General features: G+C 37.0%; 1 long non-coding RNA gene across 1 annotated transcript in view; it reads left to right on the forward strand.

Annotated features, from left to right (window-relative positions):
* Positions 1-17111, forward strand: part of LOC110568230 (uncharacterized) — a 178214-nt gene that overhangs the window by 129508 nt on the left and 31595 nt on the right. The window lies entirely within an intron of this gene.

The following is a 17111-nucleotide window of genomic DNA, read 5'->3' on the forward strand; positions in this document are numbered from 1 at the left end:
TATGTTTGAAAGATATAATGTCAAGCATGAAAAGAAGGAGATAGCCGGCAAGATAGACCTTCTCAAGATGCCCTGAAAATAGATGAGAATGGAGTAGATTTTATTTTTGACATTGAAACAGGCAGCATTCAATTTAACCCCCAAACAACACCTCTATTTAAATCAGGGATATTCATTAAATTATATTGGGCATCTCTGGTCATGAGTTCCCTTGATATAGGATTGCAAGAAATAGCCCTTAGTCTTAACAAAGTTAGTATGAGAAGATGCTTAAATATTATCTAATTATCAGCTTTAATGTCTCTGGGGTATTTTTTTAATAAAGTAATCTGTTGTTCTCTTATTTTAAACTCAAACTCTTGAACTTTGATGCATTAAGGTTTGGAATTGGAAGAAAAGTAATCTCCTGAATAGATAATTACATAGAGAAGTCCACTGGAGAATTTGAGCAATGTGAAGCGGTCACGCAGATTGGAGGACCAGCATTTTCAGAGCGACCTGTGGTGTTTCTCTGGAAGTTCTCTATGCATTCAGGGAAAGCAAATGTGGCAGGCAGAAAGAAATCTCATAAATCTTTCTCAAGGATAATTGCTTTTCAGTGGTCCACCGTTACCTTAACTTGACCCTTTTCCATAATTGCTCAAATGGCTGAATATTGATTAAATTTGCAACTATGAATTATTATTTGATCCCATAATAGCTTTGGTTGATCAGTTACCTGATACTATTTGGGTGTTCTAGAATGTGCTCTGTAGGAAAGGAAAGCAGGAAAGGGTGGGGACTAGGGAACAAATAAGGAGCTACAAAAGCAAGTGATATGAAAAATATTCTATTGGCTACGATTTAACAAATAACTAGAAAACAATCAAAAGGTTAGATCCAACAGCATTGTTCTCCTAGGGAGATTACTAGAATTCACCATCATAAAAGTATTGTAACCAAAAGTGTGGTGATAGTTAATCCATCAAACAATAGCAAATATATTTAAAGACAATGAATCAATGCAGGGCAACATTATGACTTTCATGAGTACTTGCAATTTTTGCCTATATACATCCTTCCCACCATAATATCAATATTAAAATTATTTTTAAATAATTTTAAATATTTTAAATTTCTTTTCTCTGTTAGACAAAATTTAATAGATTTGTGTGGGCCCTAGAACATTGTATTTTTTGATATAAGAAAAAATTAAAACATTATTTGACCCTAAAAATTTTTTTCTTTTTGTTTTGAAAGAAAGTAAGATTTTCATGGATTCCTAAAAGTATCACTGGTTATGTGTTCTCACTGTTCAACACCCACTTATTAGTGAGAATATGTGGTGTTTAGTTTTCTGTTCCTGTGTTAGTTTGCTGACACAGGATGGTTTCCAGCTTCATCCATGTCCCTGCAAAGGACATAAACTCATCCTTTTTTATGGCTGCATAGTATTCCATGGTGTGTATATGTGCCACATTTTCTTTATCCAGTCTAACATCGATGGGCATTTGGGTTGGTTCCAAGTCTTTGCTATTGTGAACAGTGTAGCCACCATGGCACGTGTATAGCTATGTAACAAACCTGCACGTTCTGCACATGTACCCCAGAACTTAATATAATTTAAAAAAAAAAAGTATCTCCAGCTATGTGCACTGTGCTGCTGTGCCTAGTGGATAAGTTGGCTCTGCATCAATCCAGTGGAGACCATAATTTATTTGAAGTAAAACAAGTATTTTTCATTCTGAACTCTTATTTTGTCAGATGTTACCTGGTACCAAAACCCCCTCCAGGGTAGATGCTCAGTGGTGCAGCTAAAATCAAGAGAAATTTGGGATAATATCTTCTCTATAAACCTACTTCTCTTACAGGATTAATCTTTCTAACTGACAGAAAGTCCCAGATTTATTTTCTGACTTTCAAGTAATGACCTGAACTGGAAAATTATATTTACAGCACTAGACTAAGATTGTTTTCCAATGTTCTCTGACTCCACTAGCTTGTGTGATATTCTTGTGATATTTGACTAGCAATTATATTACTCACTGATCTTAGAGACCTGTTAACATTTTCAACGATTTAATCCTCACAACAACCTCATGAAGTGGGCATACTCATTATCCCAGTTTTACAGCAGGACAGACTAAGGCACAGAAATGTTTGGTAAATTGATCAAAGTGGCAAAGGTTATGGTATGGCACCAAAGTCTTTACACATAAGCCCAAGTTAAGTGTAGACCAAATCATTGAGTATTTCCACTGAGGGTTACATAATAATATGAGCATTCAATTATTCTTTCCCCTACTCTGAATACTTGCTAAACTCTACTAAATTCCTAATTATCATCTTGCTAACTTCAAAATACTATGCAATTCAAATAGCCTTTTGGAATAATCCTACCACCACCACCATGTGCCAGGCATCAAGAAAAAGGAGAAGGCGAGGAAGGGGAATAACAAAGATAAATTATGTTATCTGCTCATGCAATAAGACAAGAAAAGGAATAAAAGGTAGACAGATTGGGAAGGAAGAAATAAAACTGGTCTGTTTGCTGATGATATAATCATAAATGTAGAATATTTAAAGGAATTAACAAAAAAAACTTCTGGAACTAAAAAGTAACTATAGCAGGATACAAGGTTAATGCACAAAAGTCAATTGCTTTTCTATTTACCAACAATTAACAAGTAGAGTCTAAATTAGACACACAACATCATTTATATTACCACCCCTAAAAATGAGAGGGGGTCTATAAGGGAACTATAAAACTTCATTGAAAAAAATCAAGGGAAACTAAATAAAGAGATATTTCATGCTCATGATAAGAAGACTCAATATTGTAAAGATGTCAGTTCATCCCATATTGATTTATAGATTCAATGTAATTTCAATCAAAATCCCAGCGAGTAATTTTGTATATATTGACAACCTGATTCTGAAGTTTATATGGTGATACAAAAGACCCAGAATACCCAACACAATACTGAAAGAAAACAAGTTGCAAGACTGACATCAAGATATACTATAAAGTACAGTAATCAAGGTAGTGCAGTACTGGTGAAGGATGGGCAAATAGATCAATGGAACAGAATAGAAAGTTCAGAAATAGACCTGCATAAATATAGTCCACTGACCTTTGACAAAGGAACAAAGGCAACACAATAGAGCAAAGAGTCATTTCAACAAATGGTGCTGAAACAACTGGACATCTACATGCAAAAAAAGAAAAGAATCTAGATACGACCTCATACCCTTCACAAAAATTAAGTCAAAGTGGATTACAGACAAAAATGTAAAATGCAAAAAGTATAAAACTCCTAGAATAAAACACAGGAGAAAAATCTAGCTGATCTTTTGTATGATGATGACTTTTTAGCTATGACTTCAAAGGCACAATTCATGAAAGAAATAATTGATAAGCTGGACTTCATTAAAATCAAAAAGTGTCTGCTTTGCAGAAGACACTCTCTAGAGAATGAGAAGACAAACCATAGCCTTAGATAAAATTTTTGCAAACAGCATATCTGGTAAAACGCTGTTACTCAAAATGTATAAATAACTCTTAAACTCAACAATGGGAAGATGAAGGACTTGATTAAAAATAGGCAAAACACCTGAATAGATACCTTACAAAAGAAGATAAACAGATGATAAATAAGCATATGAAAAGATGCTCCACATCATATGTCATCAGAGAATTTCAAATAAAACGAGATACCACTGCAAGCCTACTAGAATGAACAACATTCAGAACACTAGCGACACCAAATGCTAGTACGGATGTGGATCAATAGGAATTCTTATGCATTGCTAGTGGTCACAAAATCGTATAGCCATTTTGGAAGACAGTTTGGCAGCTTACTTCAAAACTAAACATACTCTCTCTGTCATCACCATACCAAGCAATTGCACTCCTTGGTATTTACCCAAAAGAATTGAAAATGTATGTCCACACAGAAACCTGCACATAGATATTTTAGCAGCTTCATTAATAATTTTTCCCTAACTTGGAAGCAACCTAGATGCCTTTTAGTAGGTAAATGGATAACCTGTGGTACATTCAGACAATGAAATGTTATTCAGTGATGAAAAGAAATGTGTTATCCAGCTATGAAAAATCGTACAGAAAACTTAAATGCATTACTAAGTAAAAAAAAAAAAATCAATATGAAAAGGCTACATACTGCACAATTACAGCTACATACTTCACAATTGCAACTACATAATATCCTGGAACAAATGAAAAAGATCAGTGCTTTCCTAGAGTTAGGGGGAAGAGGAGAATGAGTAGACTGAGCACAGAGGATTTTTGGTGCAGTGAAACTATTTTGTATGATACTATAATGGTAGATAGTTGTCATTGTATGTTTTTCCAAACCCATATAATGTATAACACCAATAATGAACTCTAGCACAAACCAGGGAGTTTGGGTGATAATGATGTGTCAGTGTAGGTTGATCAGTTGTAACAACTGCATCTCTCTGATGGGGGATGTTGATAAAGGGAGAGGCTATGCATGTGTAGAGATGGGGTAGATGAGAAATCACTGTATCTTCAACTCAATTTTGCTGTGAACTTAAAGCTGCTTTAAAAATAAAGTTTATTTTAAAAGTAAATGAACAATTATTTAGAAAATTTACTACAGTTGAATCATGCTGCCCCATTAATACATAGAACACAGTTGCCAGTGGCAAATATCATCACTGCTTCTAAAGCATGAAAATGTTGATGTGTGGGTTGACTAACTGGTATGTTGATCCATGGGAGGCTGCACAGAAAACCCTGTGGCCAGAAGAAACACTGTCAATGGCATGTTTCTTCCTGAGTTCTGCCCATTTGTTCTAGGTGAGGGTTCTGTGTAATGTAATGCTCCTATCTCATAGTCCTATCAACATCCCTATGGCTTCTTTCACAAGCTGCCTTGCCTAGTGGCTCTCTCGAGGCCAAACGAAGCCTATAGTTTTGAAGAGTAAAAATCCCTTATTCACATTTGCTTTTGTTCCTCTGATAGACTAGACTGCCTTTGTTTTGTTCCATAGAGGTAATTTTATTAGCATTTTATTTGTGTATGTACTGTATTTTATGTGTGTATCTCCTGAATCTTAATTTGTGTATCTCCTGAATTTAAATATCAGCCAAATAGAAAACACAAGAACAACATGGAAAAAAAAATTATCTGAGGTATCAATTAAAGGTGCTTTTTATTCTTAAAAAAGATGGATTATCTGTGCTCATAGAGTTGACAAATATTGACTTATATTTGTTATGATAAATTTAGTTGTTTTATATTTGCATTTTCTTGTGTTTAGATTGTTAGTTTTTCATGAACAATGTGAAAGAATGCACAATATCTGTGGTAAACCACTGTATCTGCAGCAGTGGAAAATGTGTGCTAAATGCACACATTTAGCTCACAGAGCTCAGTCAGGTATTTGCATTTATGAGTAGCCTGAAGTCTTCACGGTTTTGTAGTGGGGCAGAAGAGAGAAAGTTCCCTGATGGTGGGAGTTACGTCAATAGCCTGCAGACCATGAAGCTACTTGCCCATAAGACCTTGCAAAACTTAAACTCATCCGGTGTTAGGTAACAATTGGGTCTAAAGTAGTCCTTTTCCTAGTAGTATTTGGAACTCTTGAAGATAGAAACATTTTGAAGAGCCAAAAGGGAAAATATGTCATTGGAGATCTCCTGATAGGAGAACTCAGAGGAGAAGGGGAATGAAGGACAGATTTCATGATACCTCTCGAATTATTCCTCTTTGACCTGTACTAGTTTCTCCTATATGCAAGGCTAATACTTAATACATGGTCCTTCTTGTCTCTAGAGTCAGTCTTTTTGAGAATAACCCACCACAATTTTACTCCCCTAATTTCTTAAAAGATATTTTCTTCATTCATACATTTCACCTTTGTGTCTAATAATTAGGGTCAGTATATATAAGATTTCATAGAATTTATGAGAATCTGAAAATGTATCTACACATAAAAGAACTCTAAAGTACACCAGTAAGTGAATAGATAAACAAATTATGGTATACTTATACAAAGAAATACTACACAGAAATATAAAGAAATGAAGGTTGATACATATAATCATGATGAGTTTAAAAAGCCAGAAAAAAGGGGAAAACAGTGTATGATTCCATTTACATGAAACTCTAGAAAATGAAAACTAATCTATAGTGAAAGGGAGGAGATCAGAGATTGCCTTCAGATGGGGCGGGTCAAATGACAGGGGGAGTGGCATGAGGTGGGACACCAAGGGGCAGGAGGAAACTTTTGGGAGTAATGCATATGCTCAGTATCTTAATCGTGGTGATTGTTTCACAGGTGTATGCATATATCACTATATATTGAAGTGTGTAATTTAAATATGTGCAGTTTGTTCTATGTCAAATATATCTCAATAAAGTTATTTAACAAAGAAACTGGTCAGCTTAAAATTTGACTGGACAATAGACATCTAGAAAAAAACAAGAGACAGAGAAATGAAAACTTAAACATTAAATGTATCAAAGCCTTCAGATAAATCTTTAGATAAATCTTTCTATACTAAATGATAGGGATAGTAGATAGAAATAAAGTGGTAGACCTAATATCTTTTGAGAATTGTTCAAATGCAGTCTGCTTGTAAAACGAGGTAGAGATAAACAAGGGCAGGAAAAGGCAAGAAAACCAATGCCTCTGACAATCCTGTAAGCCTCTGCCCACAAAGAATGTAAGTCTAAAAGACTGGGAAATCAGAGAGATGGAAAGATTTTAAAATTTACATAATAAAAGAAAATTGATCAGATATCAAAGCTCTGTTAGGAAAAAAACAATCAGTTTTAACGATGACCCCTTAAACTGTACTACACAGCACCACCTTGAGGAAAACAATCAAAATACTATTTCATGTTTAATAGAGCCTAATTGATTCACTGATTTATTCATTCAGTATTTATTAATACTTAGCATTTCTAGGTAACCTGATACTGTTCTGGATGCTTGGGACAACAACAAAGCATAAATGAAGCAACAACCCCAAATCCCTGCCCTCTTAGAGCTTAGTTGTCAAGAAAAGTATCTTAGTTTTTAAATAATTTATGGTTGTCTGTAAATTCATTTTACAAACATTTAAAAAATGTGGTAAGAATTTAGAGGAAGCCTTTTGTATCACAAACAAAAAATGCCATTGTGATTTTTCTTTTTAAATTAGTTTTCATAGAAAGGATTTGCATAAATCAGAGTTTATTTGTAACACTCCATAATTAATTTCAAGGTTTCTCAAAAAACAAAAACAAACAAAAGCAATGTAGTGATGCTGCCTTGTACTCCCTTATCCCATGTCCAAGATGAGGCACACGTAAGCCCAGCTGCCAGGAGTGCAGGCTTCATAAGGCTGACAGCTGTGCCCTCATCCTGGAATGATGAAACCCTCTTATCAGACAGCCATTGGGTCATGACTGCCCTCCCTCTGGGAATGTATTTAAACTTGGGCAAGGGAGCTCTTTTTAGCCAATAGCATTTCTCAGTCTTCATTTCTGTCTGTGCTTCAGCCTGGATTGATTCTACTGCTGCATTTTCAAGTTCACTAATCTTTTCTTCTCTAGTTTCTAATCTGTTCTTAATCCTATCCAGCAAATGTTCATATCAGATATTGTATTTTTTCATTTCTAGGACTTTTATCTTTCATTTATCTTTTCATTATGCTCAAGTTCATTAAATCCCTGAGCATTTGAGCATATTTATGTGTTTCAGTTTGTGTCTGCTAATTCCATCATCTCCGTCATTTCTGGGTCTGTTTCTATTAAGAGATTTTATTTCTGATTATAGATCTCATTTTCCTGCTTCTTGTCTTGTATAATAATTTTTGACTGGATGCATGGACATTATGACTGCAATATTATTGAGTGCTTGAATTTTGTTGTCTTCCTTCAAATAGCATTGGTCTTGGTGCTGGCAGGAATCTAAGTTACTTGCAGAGAAGCTTCTCCTTCCGATGCTTGTTTTTAAGCTTTGTTAAGGTGAGTCTAGTGTAGCCTGTACTCAAGGATAGTTCAGCCATAGTACCAAGATAATACCTTTCTGGGGTCTCTTCCGAATCCTCCAGTTGAATACTGACCATCTCCACTCTGGCCACAGATTCAACAACCCTCTGCCCTGTATAAGTACCAGGAATTGTTCCATTGACAGCCCTCTGGCCATTCTTTCCCTGACTCCATTGAAGTTTTACTCTATGCATGCACAGCTAAGGATTTTGCCAAAAATAAGGAAGACTCTCCATACAGATTTCTAGAGGTCTTTATTCTGCAGATTTTCTCTTCCTCTCCAGAATCTCTTCCTTTCAATATCTCCCCTCACGTCAGTGAGGCCACAGTGCTCTTCTTGTGACCCTACTCCCTGCATGGGGATATGCTCCAAGGCAGAAAGCTGGGAGGATGGTGGAGGTTCACCTCCAATGTTTCACTTTCCTAAGGTATTATGATCCTCCTACATTTCTTGTTCTCCAATATCTGAAAATAGCTGCTTCATATATTTTGTTCAGCATTCTAGCCACTTAAGAATGAGAGTAAACTGAATCTTTGTGATTGAATCATGGTTAGAATCCAGTCCCAACATTCCTCTTTATGTCATCTATGCATGCAGGGTACAAGTGTTAATACAAGTTCATTTCAGTAATGCATATCTTCCATTTTTATAACATTGTTCTTTAAGAAAATGTCTTTGAGGTTCTAATGTGTGAAGGTGGTGAAGAACAGAGCTTTTATTCCTTGTCAGTCCTGAAGTAGTGGGAAAAAAAGCAGGTGTTGGAATAGAGAATTGAAAAGGGATATGCCTATAACCCTCAGTGCCACAATATGCCAACTCTCTACATTTCTCTGTTTGTTTAGGATCTGGGAATCCTAGGTCAGTAACTGTCTAGGAGATAAGCCAACAACAATAACAAAAAACAAAACAAAACGAAAAAGAGTAGTATCACAAGGGAAGAAAGTAGCTAGAATCCAGACTCAAAATGATGCAGACTTGAACTGTTCTAAGTTAGCCAAATGTTTCCAAGTAGTGGCATTCCAGGACTTGATTATTTTGAAACACATTTTAGACTCCCCTCAAGAGAACAGATAAAGATTGCCAAGTATAAGATCTAGTATCTTGCATGTAAGAACTTCTGTGTTCCACATTAGATAAACTCGTGCTTGGTGTTCAAAGGTCACCACAACCACCACTACCAAAAATCAAGCAAACACTGAGTCCTAATACTTCACTGTAGGCATTGAAATAATATTTATAGAATTCTTGAGGCCAATTTATTTTTTATCCCTTCCTAGCCTTTAATATCTACTAGAGGTAAATAATTAGGAAGTTATCAAAATAGAGCAGATCATCCAGTCATGGAGGAGATTGCTACAAGTGCTTAGCTTTGGAGTGCATTTTTATAAGAAGAGTTGCTCTAGTTACAAACTCATTCAAATGAAATTTTTAAAGTGAATAGAAATAATCCTGGCTTTAGCCATAATCCTAGAAGTAATGCCAAAAGCCTTACTCTTTTTTTTCCCCAAAGCCCTTTGTCCAACTACAGTGTTCCTCAGTGATAGAGAGCAAAGCCTTTACAGTGAGACGGACTGCAATCCTGGAATTACCATAAACGTCATTATTTAACTTCTCTGAGACATAAATTTCTTAATTATGAAACAAGCATAGTTTTTACCTACTAAAGTGGGTTCTACTGAAAATTTTTAAAATAGCCTAAGTGACCTAGTACATTGTTTGACACATTGTAGGCATTTTATAGTGTCAGAAAGGTAAAAAAACACACATTAGAGAGATTTTAAAACAAGGAAATGTTGAAGCTGGTATTGGAGAACTAAAAAAATAACACAGAGGTAACATGGAGTAACAGCAGGACTCAGCTACTACCCATATGGCTGCAGCAGCAAAAGAAAGGGATGGCGTTTTAGAATGTAAAAGCTTGGAGGAGGTGTCCCAGGAAGCTGGGACTCAGACTTAGGAAAAGAGAGTAGGTGGCTGAGCTGGTGCTGGTACTCCTAAAGGCATATCGAGAGGCTGGGGCAATGACTGAGCTCATCTCGTTTGTCTTCTCTCGGGAATCACTGTTATTTTGTGTGATATCCTATGTCTTCAAGACCACTGTTTCATATGATTTGTCCATTTTTTGCTGTTTCAGGTGGAAGGATAAATCTGGCCCTTTTACTCCATCTTGGCCAGAAAGAGAAGTCTGTAACGCTTTCTAAGCAAGCAAGTTAGCCACTTTTTCAAGATGAGTTAAATAGGTTCTGTCTCGTGTTGTTTAGTTTTTCAGTGCACTTATAAAATCAGGCAATTGTTTTGGCAAAGTTTAGATATAATGCCCTTTAATGCCATGCAGCTTTCTGGGACTAAGACCAAAAACTTTTAAACCACTGTTAATTCTCTCCTGCTTTCAAATCCAATCCACCAATACATTCTGTAGCTCTAACTTAGAAAGTCTTACTATTTATTCTCCCAACTATCATCCCCACTGCAAGGCACCATCAGCACATGCCTAGAATATTGTTAGGATTTCCTAATTGAGTTACTTCTGAGTTTTTGAACCCAACATCCCTGATTCCCTTAAACTGTACGTCGGATTACATCACACCTCCCCTAAATACTTGCCAGTGGCTCCCGTTTCTCTCAGAGTAAAAGTCAAAGTTCTTGCAATGGCCAATGACACACACCATAATCTGTCTCTACTGTTATCTCTCTGCATTCATCTCATGCTACTCTCGCCCTTGTGTCTACTCCTGCCACACTTACTGTCTTGTTTTTCTTCGATCACAGCATGCTGCTACCCTCAGGGGCTTTATACAGTCTCTTCCCTCTGCCTAGAATGCCCTTTCCTGAGTTATATGCCTGGCTCATTTCCTAACTGCCTTCATAGTTTTACTCAAGTGTCATATTTTCTGCTCCCATCAGCATGACCTCAACAATCTCTCTCTGGGCTGCTAGCAGCAGTAGGTTACAGTTGCTGCAGTTAATTTCAGTTCACAGTTTTTTATCATCTCTGAGCTAACCTCATGGCACTGCCTTAGAGAAACCAGCACAAACCATCTGGAGCCCTCTCCCTCTTCTTATAGATCTCAGACCCAACCCCACAGGCTCCCTTCAGTACTACAGGAGCAGTGCCACCGCTGAGTCTAAATTTCAGCTCTTTCTGGTCGCAGTGGCTTGTGCCTGTAATCCCAGCACTTTGGGAGGCTGAGGTGGGAGGATCGCTTGAAAGCCAGGTAATCAAGAATAGCCTGGGCAACATAGAGAGACCCTGTCTACACACACACACACACACACACACACACACACACACACACACATTCTTGGGTGTCACCTGCTTCCTGAAGTTGCTACTCTTGTGAAATCTTAGTGTTCTTTTAATGCCACATAAATTTTTTATACCTGTTAACAAATCTCCACATTAAATTCTCTCTGTTACTACATAAAATAACTAGTTTGGTTTCTAAGTCCTGACTGAACCCAGAGGGATATAGAAATTAGTACAAGAAGTTTTTAAAGATAACATCTGAGTCCATTTTCTGTTGCTTATAACAAAATACTGAAACTGGGTAATTTATAAGGAAAATGGATTTTTTTGTTTTCCATTTCTTTTAATTGATAAATCATAACTGTACATATTTATGGGGTACACGTAATATTTTGATCCATGCATGTAATGTGTAATGATCAAATCAAGGTATTTAGGATATTCATCACCTCAAATACTTATCACGTCTTTGTATTGAGAACATTCAAAATCTTCTCTTCTAGCTATTTTGAAATTACACAATAAATGATTGTTAACTATTGTCACTCTACTGTGCTATCAAACACTAGAAGTTATTTCTTCTATCTAACTGTATTTTTATACCAATTAACCAACCTCTCTTCATTACCCCCACCCCCTTCCCAGCCTCTAGTAACTATCATTCTACTCTCTACCTCCATGAGACAAACGTTTTTGGCTCCCACATATAAGTGAGAACATGTGATATTTGTCTTTCTGTGCCTGGCTTATTTCAGCCTATATAATGACCTTCAGTTCCATCCATGTTGCTACAAATGACCAGATTTTTTTTTATAAGGCTGAATAGTATTCCATTGTGCATCTATACCACATTTTCTTTATCCATTCATCCACTGATGGATATTTAGGCTGATTTCAAATCTTGACTATTTTGAATAGTGCTGCAATAAACGTGGGCATGCAGATATCTTTTGGATATATTGAGTTCTTTTTTATTGAATATATACCCAGCAGTGAGATTGCTGAAATATATAGATCTATTTTTAGATCTAATATTTTAGGAAACTTCATATTATTTGTCACTATTGCAGTACTAATTTCCATTCCCACCAGCAGTGCACTAGCATTCCCCCTTCTCTGCATCCTCACCAGCACCTGTTTTTTTTTCTCTTTTATATAATATACATTTTAACAGGGATAAAATGATATCTCATTGTGGTTTTGATTTGCATTCCATAATAACTAGTGATGCTGAGCATTTTTGCATGTGACTATTGGCTATTTGTATGTCTTCTTTTGAGAGATGTCTATTCAGATTATTTGACCATTTTTAATCAGATTATTTGCTTTCTTGCTGTTGAGCTGTTTGAATTCCATAGATGTGGTGTTTATTAATCCTTGATGGATGAACAGTTTGCAAATATTTTCTCCTATTCTGTGGCTTGTCTTTTCACTCTGTTGATTGGTTCCTTTGCTATGCAGAAGGTTTTTGGCTTGATGTGATTTTATTTGTCTATTTTTGTATTTGTTGCCTGTGCTTTTGCAGTTTACCCAAAAAATCTTTGCCCAGGCCAACACATTTCTCCAATGCTTTCTTCTAGTAGTTGTATAGTATCAGATCTTATATTTAAGGCTTTAATTCATTTTGATTTGATTTTTGTATTTGGTGAAAGAAAAGGGTCTAGTTTTTGTTTTCTACATATGGATATACAGTTTTCTCAGCACCATTTATTGAAAATACTATCATTTCCCCACTGAATATTCTTGATGCCATTATCAAAAGTCACTTGGCTGTCAATAGTGGATTTATTTCTGGGTTCTCCATTCTGTTCCATTGGTTGACGTGTCTGTTTTTGAGTTACTATAATGTACTTGTCAAATAGTGTGATCACTCAAGATTGCTTTGGCTATTCAGGGTTTTCTGTGGTTCTTACAGTTATGGAAGCTGGGAAGTCCAAGGTTATGGGATCACATATGGCAAGAGCCTTCTTGCTGGTGGGTACTCTCTGCAGAGTTCTGAGGCAGTGCAGGGCAACACATTGTGAGGGGATTAAGCATGCTAATTCAGGTCTCTCATATTCCTGCAAAGTCACCATAATTCACTGATTCATTAATTCATTGATCCATGAATGGACTAATCTATTCATGAGGGCAGAACCCTTATGACCTAATCGCCTCTTAAATGCTCCACCTATCAATACTGCCACATTGGGGATTAAGTTTTAACATGAATGTTAGTGGGGACAAACTTTCAAACCAGAGCGGATGAGATTTATGGTTTAAGTTGGTTGCGTCCTTGGTCTTCAAAGTAGGCATGAGCTCCTTCCTAACAGAAAATGAAGTGGTGACGGCATCACAGTTAGCCTAATTATCTGTAGTACAATCTGTACAATCCTAATTATCTGTGGTACAATCTGTAGCCACAATCAATCTGTATTGATTGTGAAGTATGTATCCTGATGGCTGTAGCACTTGTCTATTAAGGCAAGAATGGGGTGGAATGACTTCTTTTGAATGCTGTAGAGCTCTTACCCAAAGAAAATGACAAACTCATATCATTATACTCTCAGTTTAAGTCATGTTCAGAGAACTAGAAAGCATCTGCAGGAGCCTAAAATTAATATTTTTATAATGGCATAGCTGACTTTGCTGACAATGAGATATAAAATTTAGTTGTGTGGGGTAGAATTACAAGGTAAGTTGAATTCACGTCTTCACTAAGTTTCTCACTTGAAAACTAGGGCATTCATTGGGAAAGGGTGAAATAATGACACTTGTAATGGGGACATCTGGGTGATCATAGATGAAGCTGAAAATTTGGAGCTCTAGGATCCCTCTGAGCCTCTCTTGACAGTAGAAGCCAACCGCCTTTCAGTGTCTGAAAAGACTAACCTTTCTTGCTTAATGGCCTTATCTGGAGCAGTTGCCTTGTGAGAAAGTGCCTTTCTCCCTAGGACTCACTGCAACCATACATGGTTGCCACTACACCCAAAATTAGATAAGATCTCCCCATGTTCTAGGAGGACAAGGGTGAGGTCTGACTCAGGAGGAAATGAATTATACTCTAAAAGAATTTAAAGATGCTCATTTATATTGACAGAGACCTGGGTAATATGCATTGGAATGGATTCTAAGGATAGTAAACCAAGGAGAACAAACTATAACACTTAATCAGTCCAACTTTATTCCTATGATTTCATTTGCCAGAGATTCTTGATTTAAGTGTTACTTTGTGCAGCTGGCAATTTATTCTAACAATTTGTCTCTAACAATTTACTTGGTTAGTTGACACTTGGGCTCAACAGCGAACTGATATTTAATGAGACTGAGATTCTAGAATTTCCTTGGTCTGACATAGAGAAGGAATCCAAAATCTTAAGGAAATTCGAATTTGGGAATAGTTTATCATATGCTAGGCCCAGAAGATACTTCCTTCATAATGATTTTCTCGATTCCTGGAGATGCATTCTGGCGTGCTTCTCCAGAAATCAAGACCTAGTTTTGAAGTCTGGCCCTGGGATTGATGAGCTGAGGAACTTTAAGGAAACCATTTAACCTATCTGAGTTTTTGTTTATACTTTTACAAATATCTCGCAGAGAAAATGAGGTTATGCATAGGAAGTTTAAACATAGTGCCCAGCATTTAGTAAGACTCAACAAACAGGCATTATCATTGTTATTTATTTCATTTTCCATCCCAGGTTGTCAATTGACTTTTTCAAATAAAACATTATTTCCCAAACTTACAGACAGGAAATATTCAACATTAACTCTACTGTTTAAATAAACCTAAACATCTTCTCTTTCTTTAGTGTTTTTAAAAATTTCTGTTCTAGCTATATTTTGGCTACATCTGAATCAAATAATATGATTTTGTTTAAAACCCCAAACTTTTCCCAGCTTAAAAAGAACAGGCTATGCCTCACTAGGACTAACTCCATATTTCTTAAATATCTTGACTGATGATCTCTGACTTGAACTGAAGTAATGCAAACTGCACTGAGGCTGTGGCTCAGGAAGACAGATGTCATGACAAGGAATGGTAGGAGTCCATTCATGCTGATATGTCTGTGACCTATTGTTAGTTGTCTTGCATCCTGGGCAAGGCAATTATTAACCAAGAAAGTGGTTTTAGGTCTTTCTCTCCAAGTAGAAACATCTGTTTTATGGCCAGGTGTGTAGCTCATGCCTGTAATCCCAGCACTTTGGGAGGCTGAGGTGGGTGGATCACCTGAGGTCAGGAGTTACAGACCAGCCTGGTCAATGTGGCAAAACCTCGTCTCTACTAAAAATACAAAAATAGCCAGGTGTGGTGGTGCATGCCTGTAATCCCAGCTACTCAGAGGACTGAGGCAGGAGAATCGCTTGAACCTGGGAGGTGGAAGTTGCAGTGAGCTGAGATTGTACCACTGCACTCCAGCCTGGACAACAGAGCAAGATTCTGTCTCAAAAAAACAAAAAACAAAAAAACAAAAAAACAAAAAAAGGAAAAGAAATATTTATTTTATAATCTGTTGCTTACACATTCCTGGAGATTAGTGCACCCATGTGATATTTTTCCAATATATCACTTCTCTGTGGAGTTGATCAAGGGCAGCAAACATGACTTAATTCTCCTTCTATCCCCAGCTCTCATGCAGTGCCTGGTGCACAGTAGATGTGCGGCAAATCCTGAATTACAACATCACTTTGGAGCAGTGGTGTGTCTTGCTTGATTTGGTTTATTTAGGTCAGTTTCCCAACCATTCCTGAGAGATACACACTTCCATCAACCACAGTGAATGGCTTTCTACTTTAATGATTCTCAACTGCATAAAGGAAATGAGAAGACTGGGCATGGTGCTCACCTCTCCCAGAAATCTGCAGTTGCTGTTGTTGTATTTTTTGTGGGTTGTTTTTTCAGTTGAGTACTCAAACATCCCTAGATTTTATCAGATTGTTGACAAATGAAATTATATTAACATCTATATCCAATGTCATGCCCTTGCTCATGAAAAACTTTAGCCCTTGCAAAGTCCATCCTCCTTCCAGCCCCTGGCCCCCAGGTGTTCCCGAGAGTCATCAGGGATATCTTTCCTGTGTTCTCCTGGTATCTGCTAACTCCTGCATTGGTTCTTATTGCCTACAAGATTGTCTCCATAACCACAACAGGCAAGACACCCAGGAGCACTGGTGAAATGTGAAATCCAGGAGCACTGTTTTTCAAAGTTCCCCTAGCTACTAACCCTGGAGGTGTCAGAGCAGTGCTGGGCTCCTTTCCGACAGGGAGACTGCTTCTCTCCTGTCTTTGCAGCAAGCTGTTACCTGGGCCTGCCTCGAATCCTCTCTCTGTTCAGTCCAAGTAGCTTGGGCTACAGATATCTTTCTATGCCTTCCATTGTACTTTTTGTCATTTCAGTACACCAAAAAATAAACAAGCACTTCCCCCACATCTACCAGAAGACTGAGATCCCCCATATATCAGTTCAGACAAATAAACAATGACAGGTCTCAGGTTCAAACAGTAAAACTCTGTGTCCTCATCTGGACTTAGCTGGCATCCTGCCACACATTTTAAGACAAATGGAAGTTTGTTATTCATTAGTAACATGATCTCAATGTGTATATGTGTATGTTGGTGTTCCCTGGAGTAGCATGGGAACTTGTTTTTAATACAATTCTGGGTATAAAATGAGATGAGAAAAGTCAGGGGAAAAAAATAAGGAATCAAATCCTTGCAATGTTCCTTGAGTATCATCTAAAGCAGAGAAGCTCTCTTAAATGTAAATAAATCAGGATGAAAATGGAAACATGTATTTAGCAGAACTAGATATAACTTTTCCAACACTAATTTACGATCAAAACTAAATGTTAAGTCCCTTCCCTAGGACCTGCC

Source organism: Aotus nancymaae, unplaced genomic scaffold (genome assembly GCF_030222135.1).
Source record: "Aotus nancymaae isolate 86718 unplaced genomic scaffold, 86718_ANA_hifiasm-v0.15.2.pri h1tg000036l, whole genome shotgun sequence".
Lineage (NCBI taxonomy): Eukaryota > Metazoa > Chordata > Mammalia > Primates > Aotidae > Aotus > Aotus nancymaae.